Source organism: Mytilus californianus, unplaced genomic scaffold (assembly GCF_021869535.1).
Source record: "Mytilus californianus isolate M0D057914Y unplaced genomic scaffold, xbMytCali1.0.p SCAF_6, whole genome shotgun sequence".
In the NCBI taxonomy this organism is placed as follows: Eukaryota; Metazoa; Mollusca; class Bivalvia; order Mytilida; family Mytilidae; genus Mytilus; species Mytilus californianus.
The window spans coordinates 21506586-21514111 of NW_026262712.1; the positions used below are offsets into that span (position 1 = coordinate 21506586).

At 39.6% G+C, this 7526-nt stretch overlaps 1 long non-coding RNA gene across 18 annotated transcripts; it reads right to left on the minus strand.

Moving 5' to 3' along the window:
• Nucleotides 1–400: 400 nt before the first annotated feature.
• LOC127705123 (uncharacterized) lies at nucleotides 401–6859 on the minus strand. Of its 18 annotated transcripts, XR_007983699.1 has the most exons (9): nucleotides 6137–6797; nucleotides 5534–5959; nucleotides 4937–5181; nucleotides 4047–4583; nucleotides 3150–3326; nucleotides 2937–2974; nucleotides 2621–2760; nucleotides 1205–1381; nucleotides 401–850 (listed from the first exon to the last, which is right to left on the minus strand). It is a non-coding gene; the product is annotated as an uncharacterized LOC127705123 (long non-coding RNA). The 18 variants fall into 18 exon arrangements; XR_007983692.1 differs by having other exon boundaries at nucleotides 2621–2974; XR_007983697.1 differs by lacking the exons at nucleotides 2621–2760; nucleotides 2937–2974; nucleotides 3150–3326 and adding an exon at nucleotides 5291–5429 and having other exon boundaries at nucleotides 1205–1874; nucleotides 4009–4583; nucleotides 4937–5113; nucleotides 5783–5959.
• Nucleotides 6860–7526: the final 667 nt, after the last annotated feature.

The window sequence follows — 7526 nt, forward strand, 5'->3', positions numbered from 1 at the left end:
GGTCTTTTTACTAACTTTTAAGCCTGTACTTCTCACGAAGGCTCCTTCCAAGGATTCCTTCTCTCTGTTCAGACTACTGCAGGCCCATACTCTTGTCGTTTCTCCTTCTTTGTTTTTCAAGGTGAGGATCTTACTCCTCCCAAACTTCCCATCTACTTCTACCACTTCTAGGATTTTATATTTTACCCAGGTTGGGAGTTCCTTCCATTTTAGGGTTTCCAGGATCTGGTCCTTTGCCTTTTCCTCGAAAACATTATCATTAATAAAATCGTCGTCTACGATTTTTTAACTTCTGAGTTCCTCCATCTTTTGTACGAAAGCCATATTTTTGTATCTACCCCTAGGATTACATCCCTTTAAGGTGTCTCTACCATTGTTTACAAAAAACCATATTCTTGTTTCTACCCTTAGACTAGTTGAAACACAATGCATTTGCATTTTATGTTTGAGGTTGGGGTCCCTATGCAGGATTTGTGCTTAAAAATGGCAATTGCGGCAGAATCCCCCTTTTTACACTACTACCCACCATTATTTTTCTGTAGAAGCCATGGAATAGGCCAACCCCCTGTTTTTAACATTTTTTTTTTAAATTTTGAGCTCTAGTTTCAATTTTTTAACATAGCGCCCTTCGATACCTTGCGCAAAAGATGCGCCTGTTTCTCCTCTACAAGACCTATATAGTCATACCCCGTGACACCCCTCATTATTTTTCTCTAGAAGCCATGGAATAGGCCAACCCCCCTGTTTTTAACAATTTTTTTTCAAATTTTGAGCTCTAGTTTCAGATTTTTGAACATAGCGCCCTTCGATACCTTGCGCAAAAGATGCGCCTGTTTCTCCTCTACAAGACCTATATAGTCATACCCCGTGACACCCCTCATTATTTTTCTGTAGAAGCCATGGAATAGGCCAACCCCCCTGTTTTTAACAATTTTTTTTCAAATTTTGAGCTCTAGTTTTAGATTTTTTAACATAGCGCCCTTCGATACCTTGCGCAAAAAATGCGCCTGTTTCTCCACTACAAGACCTATATAGTCATACCCCGTGACATTCCTCATTTTTTTTCTGTAGAAGCCATGGAATAGGCCAACCCCCCTGTTTTTAACAATTTTTTTTCAAATTTTGAGCTCTAGTTTCAGATTTTTTAACATAGCGCCCTTCGATACCTTGCGCAAAAAATGTGCCTGTTTCTCCACTACAAGACCTATATAGTCATACCCCGTGACACCCCTCATTATTTTTCTCTAGAAGCCATGGAATAGGCCAACCCCCCTGTTTTTAACAATTTTTTTTCAAATTTTGAGCTCTAGTTTCAGATTTTTGAACATAGCGCCCTTCGATACCTTGCGCAAAAGATGCGCCTGTTTCTCCTCTACAAGACCTATATAGTCATACCCCGTGACACCCCTCATTATTTTTCTGTAGAAGCCATGGAATAGGCCAACCCCCCTGTTTTTAACAATTTTTTTTCAAATTTTGAGCTCTAGTTTTAGATTTTTTAACATAGCGCCCTTCGATACCTTGCGCAAAAAATGCGCCTGTTTCTCCACTACAAGACCTATATAGTCATACCCCGTGACATTCCTCATTTTTTTTCTGTAGAAGCCATGGAATAGGCCAACCCCCCTGTTTTTAACAATTTTTTTTTCAAATTTTGAGCTCTAGTTTCAGATTTTTGAACGTAGCGCCCTTCGATACCTTGCGCAAAAGATGCGCCTGTTTCTCCTCTACAAGACCTATATAGTCATACCCCGTGACACTCCTCATTATTTTTCTCCAGAAGCCATGGAATAGGCCAACCCCCCTGTTTTTAACAATTTTTTTCAAAATTTCAGCTCTAGTTTCAGATTTTTAAACATAGCGCCCTTCGTTACCTTGCGCTAAAGATGCGCTTGTTTCTCTTCTACAAGACCTATATAGTCATACCCCGTGACACCCCTCATTATTTTTCTGTAGAAGCCATGGAATAGGCCAACCCCCCTGTTTTTAACAATTTTTTTTCAAATTTTGAGCTCTAGTTTCAGATTTTTTAACATAGCGCCCTTCGATACCTTGCGCAAAAAATGTGCCTGTTTCTCCACTACAAGACCTATATAGTCATACCCCGTGACACTCCTCATTTTTTTTCTGTAGAAGCCATGGAATAGGCAAACCCCCCTGTTTTTAACAATTTTTTTTTCAAATTTTGAGCTCTAGTTTCAGATTTTTGAACGTAGCGCCCTTCGATACCTTGCGCAAAAGATGCGCCTGTTTCTCCTCTACAAGACCTATATAGTCATACCCCGTGACACTCCTCATTATTTTTCTCCAGAAGCCATGGAATAGGCCAACCCCCCTGTTTTTAACAATTTTTTTCAAAATTTCAGCTCTAGTTTCAGATTTTTAAACATAGCGCCCTTCGTTACCTTGCGCTAAAGATGCGCTTGTTTCTCTTCTACAAGACCTATATAGTCATACCCCGTGACACCCCTCATTATTTTTCTGTAGAAGCCATGGAATAGGCCAACCCCCCTGTTTTTAACAATTTTTTTTCAAATTTTGAGCTCTAGTTTCAGATTTTTTAACATAGCGCCCTTCGATACCTTGCGCAAAAAATGTGCCTGTTTCTCCACTACAAGACCTATATAGTCATACCCCGTGACACTCCTCATTTTTTTTCTGTAGAAGCCATGGAATAGGCAAACCCCCCTGTTTTTAACAATTTTTTTTTCAAATTTTGAGCTCTAGTTTCAGATTTTTGAACATAGCGCCCTTCGATACCTTGCGCATAAGATGCGCCTGTTTTTCCTCTACAAGACCTATATAGTCATACCCCGTGACACCCCTCATTATTTTTCTGTAGAAGCCATGGAATAGGCCAACCCCTCTGTTTTTAACAATTTTTTTCAAATTTTCAGCTCTAGTTTCAGATTTTTAAACATAGCGCCCTTCGTTACCTTGCGCAAAAGATGTGCCTGTTTCTCCTCTACAAGACCTATATAGTCATACCCCGTGACACTCCTCATTATTTTTCTGTAGAAGCCATGGAATAGGCCAACCCCTCTGTTTTTAACAATTTTTTTCAAATTTTGAGCTCTAGTTTCAATTTTTTAACACAGCGCCCTTCGATACCTTGCGCAGAAGATGTTCCTGTTTCTCTTCTACAAGACCTATATAGTCATACCCCATGACACCCCTCATTTTTTTTCTCTAGAAGCCATGGAATAGGCCATTCCCCCTGTTTTTAACAAATTTTTTTCACATTTTGAGCTCTAGTTTCAGATTTTTGAACATAGCGCCCTTCGATACCTTGCGCAAAAGATGTGCCTGTTTCTCCTCTACAAGACCTATATAGTCATACCCCGTGACACCCCTAATTATTTTTCTCTAGAAGCCATGGAATAGGCCAACCCCCCTGTTTTTTACAATTGTTTTTTTCAAATTTTGAGCTCTAGTTTCAGATTTTTGAACATAGCGCCCTTCGATACCTTGCGCAAAAGATGCGCCTGTTTCTCCTCTACAAGACCTATATAGTCATACCCCGTGACACTCCTCATTATTTTTCTGTAGAAGCCATGGAATAGGCCAACCCCTCTGTTTTTAACAATTTTTTTCAAATTTTGAGCTCTAGTTTCAATTTTTTAACATAGCGCCCTTCGATACCTTGCGCAGAAGATGTTCCTGTTTCTCTTCTACAAGACCTATATAGTCATACCCGTGACACCCCTCATTATTTTTCTGTAGAAGCCATGGAATAGGCCAACCCCCCCCCCCCCCCCCTGTTTTTAACAATTTGTTTTTCAAATTTTGAGCTCTAGTTTCAGATTTTTGAACATAGCGCCCTTCGATACCTTGTTTAAAAGATGCGCCTGTTTCTCCTCTACAAGACCTATATAGTCATACCCCGTGACACTCCTCATTTTTTTTCTGTACAAGCCATGGAATAGGCAAACCCCCCTGTTTTTAACAATTTTTTTTTCAAATTTTGAGCTCTAGTTTCAGATTTTTGAACATAGCGCCCTTCGTTACCTTGCGCAAAAGATGCGCTTGTTTCTCTTCTACAAGACCTATATAGTCATACCCCATGACACCCCTCATTATTTTTCTCTAGAAGCCATGGAATAGGCCATTCCCCCGGTTTTTAACAATTTTTTTTCACATTTTGAGCTCTAGTTTCAGATTTTTGAACATAGCGCTCTTCGATACCTTGCGCAGAAGATGTTCCTGTTTCTCTTCTACAAGACCTATATAGTCATACCCGTGACACCCCTCATTATTTTTCTGTAGAAGCCATGGAATAGGCCAATCCCCCCCCTGTTTTTAACAATTTTTTTTTCAAATTTTGAGCTCTAGTTTCAGATTTTTGAACATAGCGCCCTTCGATACCTTGCGCAAAAGATGCGCCTGTTTCTCCTCTACAAGACCTATATAGTCATACCCCGTGACACCCCTCATTATTTTTCTCTAGAAGCCATGGAATAGGCCAACCCCCCTGTTTTTTACAATTGTTTTTTTTCAAATTTTGAGCTCTAGTTTCAGATTTTTGAACATAGCGCCCTTCGATACCTTGCGCAAAAGATGCGCCTGTTTCTCCTCTACAAGACCTATATAGTCATACCCCGTGACTCCCCTCATTATTTTTCTGTAGAAGCCATGGAATAGGCCAACCCCTCTGTTTTTAACAATTTTTTTCAAATTTTGAGCTCTAGTTTCAATTTTTTAACATAGCGCCCTTCGATACCTTGCGCAGAAGATGTTCCTGTTTCTCTTCTACAAGACCTATATAGTCATACCCGTGACACCCCTCATTATTTTTCTGTAGAAGCCATGGAATAGGCCAACCCCCCCTGTTTTTAACATTTTTTTTTTCAAATTTTGAGCTCTAGTTTCAGATTTTTGAACATAGCGCCCTTCGATACCTTGTTTAAAAGATGTGCCTGTTTCTCCTCTACAAGACCTATATAGTCATACCCCGTGACACCTCTCATTATTTTTCTGTAGAAGCCATGGAATAGGCCAACCCCCCTGTTTTTAACAATTTTTTTTCAAATTTTGAACTCTAGTTTCAGATTTTTGAACATAGCGCCCTTCGATACCTTGCGCAAAAGATGCGCCTGTTTCTCCTCTACAAGACCTATATAGTCATACCCCGTGACACCCCTCATTATTTTTCTGTAGAAGCCATGGAATAGGCCAACCCCCCTGTTTTTAACAAATTTTTTTCAAATTTTGAGCTCTAGTTTCAGATTTTTGAACATAGCGCCCTTCGATACCTTGTTCAAAAGATGCGCCTGTTTCTCTTCTACGAGACCTATATAGTCATATCCCGTGACACCCCTCATTATTTTTCTCTAGAAGCCATGGAATAGGCCAACCCCCCTGTTTTTAACAATTTTTTTTCAAATTTTGAGCTCTAGTTTCAGATTTTTGAACATAGCGCCCTTCAATACCTTGCGCAATAGATGCGCCTGTTTCTCCTCTACAAGACCTATATAATTATACCCCGTGACACCCTATTATTTTTCTGTAGAAGCCATGGAATAGACCAACCCACCTGTTTTTAACAATTTTTTTTCAAATTTTGAGCTCTAGTTTCAGATTTTTGAACATAGCGCCCTTCGATACCTTGCGCAAAAGATGCGCCTGTTTCTCCTCTACAAGACCTATATAGTCATACCCCGTGACACTCCTCATTTTTTTTCTGTAGAAGACATGGAATAGGCCAACCCCCCTGTTTTTATCAATTTTTTTTTCAAATTTTGAGCTCTAGTTTCATATTTTTGAACATAGCGCCCTTCGATACCTTGCGCAAAAGATGCGCCTGTTTCTCCTCTACAAGACCTATATAGTCATACCCCGTGACACCCCTCATTATTTTTCTGTAGAAGCCATGGAATAGGCCAACCCCCCTGTTTTTAACAATTTTTTTTCAAATTTTGAGCTCTAGTTTCAGATTTTTGAACATAGCGCCCTTCGATACCTTGTTCAAAAGATGCGCCTGTTTCCCCTCTACGAGACCTATATAGTCATACTCCGTGACACCCCTCATTATTTTTCTGTAGAAGCCATGGAATAGGCCAACCGCCCTGTTTTTAACAAAATTTTTTCAAATTTTGAGCTCTAGTTTCAGATTTTTGAACATAGCGCCCTTCAATACCTTGCGCAAAAGATGCGCCTGTTTCTCCTCTACAAGACCTATATAGTCATACCCCGTGACACCCCTCATTATTTTTCTGTAGAAGCCATGGAATAGGACAACCCCCCTGTTTTTAACAATTTTTTTTCAAATTTTGAGCTCTAGTTTCAGATTTTCGAACATAGCGCCCTTCGATACCTTGCGCAAGAGATGCGCATGTTTCTCCTCTACAAGACCTATATTGTCATACCCCGTGACACCCCTCATTATTTTTCTGTAGAAGCCATGGAATAGGCCAACCCCCCTGTTTTTAACATTTTTTTCAAATTTTGAGCTCTAGTTTCAGATTTTAGAACATAGCGCCCTTCGATACAATGCGCAAAAGATGCGCCTGTTTCTCTTCTACAAGATCTATATAGTCATACCCCGTGACACCCCTCATTATTTTTCCCTAGAAGCCATGGAATAGGCCAACCCCCTGTTTTTAACAATTATTATTTTCAAATTTTGAGCTCTAGTTTCAGATTTTTGAACATAGCGCCCTTCGATACCTTGCGCAAAAGATGCGCCTGTTTCTCTTCTTCAAGACCTATATAGTCATACCCCGTGACACCCCTCATTATTTTTCTGTAGAAGCCATGGAATAGGCCAACCCCCCTGTTTTTAACAATTTTTTTTCAAATTTTGAGCTTTATTTTCAGATTTTCGAACATAGCGCCCTTCGATACCTTGCGCAAAAGGTGCGCCTGTTTCTCTTCTACAAGACCTATATAGTCATACCCCGTGACACCCCTCATTATTTTTCCCATGAAGCCATGGAATAGGCAAACCCCCATTTCTGCAAATGTGTATCTTAGTTCAATAAAACAATGACATCAAAGGTGCTGTATTTTACCAGGAAGGACTACTTTTACATACGTTCTAAATGGAAGTGCATTGGTGGTTTTACACCTATACAAATAATCCGTTGACAGATGCAGATTTACTGTGGTACTGAATATTAGCCTAAAAAGAGATGTGACTTGTTTTATCAATGGATGGGATAAATACCATTTCATGATAGAGTTGAAATTGCAATATTTGGACGGAATTTCTGCCTGTTTAAATATTTTTCATTTAACGGCCGTTGCTGTCTTATTCATTTTTTCGGTTTTTAGATATATCGCCTTATTGTTCGCTGGCTTATTGTTCGCTAGTTATTGTTCGCTAGCTTCAGCCTGGTGTTTTAATCACAAATTCTTTCAAGCTGATAAATGTGCTTCGGGGCATTTGTAACTCATTTATAGAAACTCTTTGTATTGAACTGTAAGTAGGCCTAAACAATAGGATAATCCCTTACAAAGAACATGATTTCATTCATTCTTCACAATTAAGAAACACCAAATCCTACAATTTCATTGGTCGAGAGCAC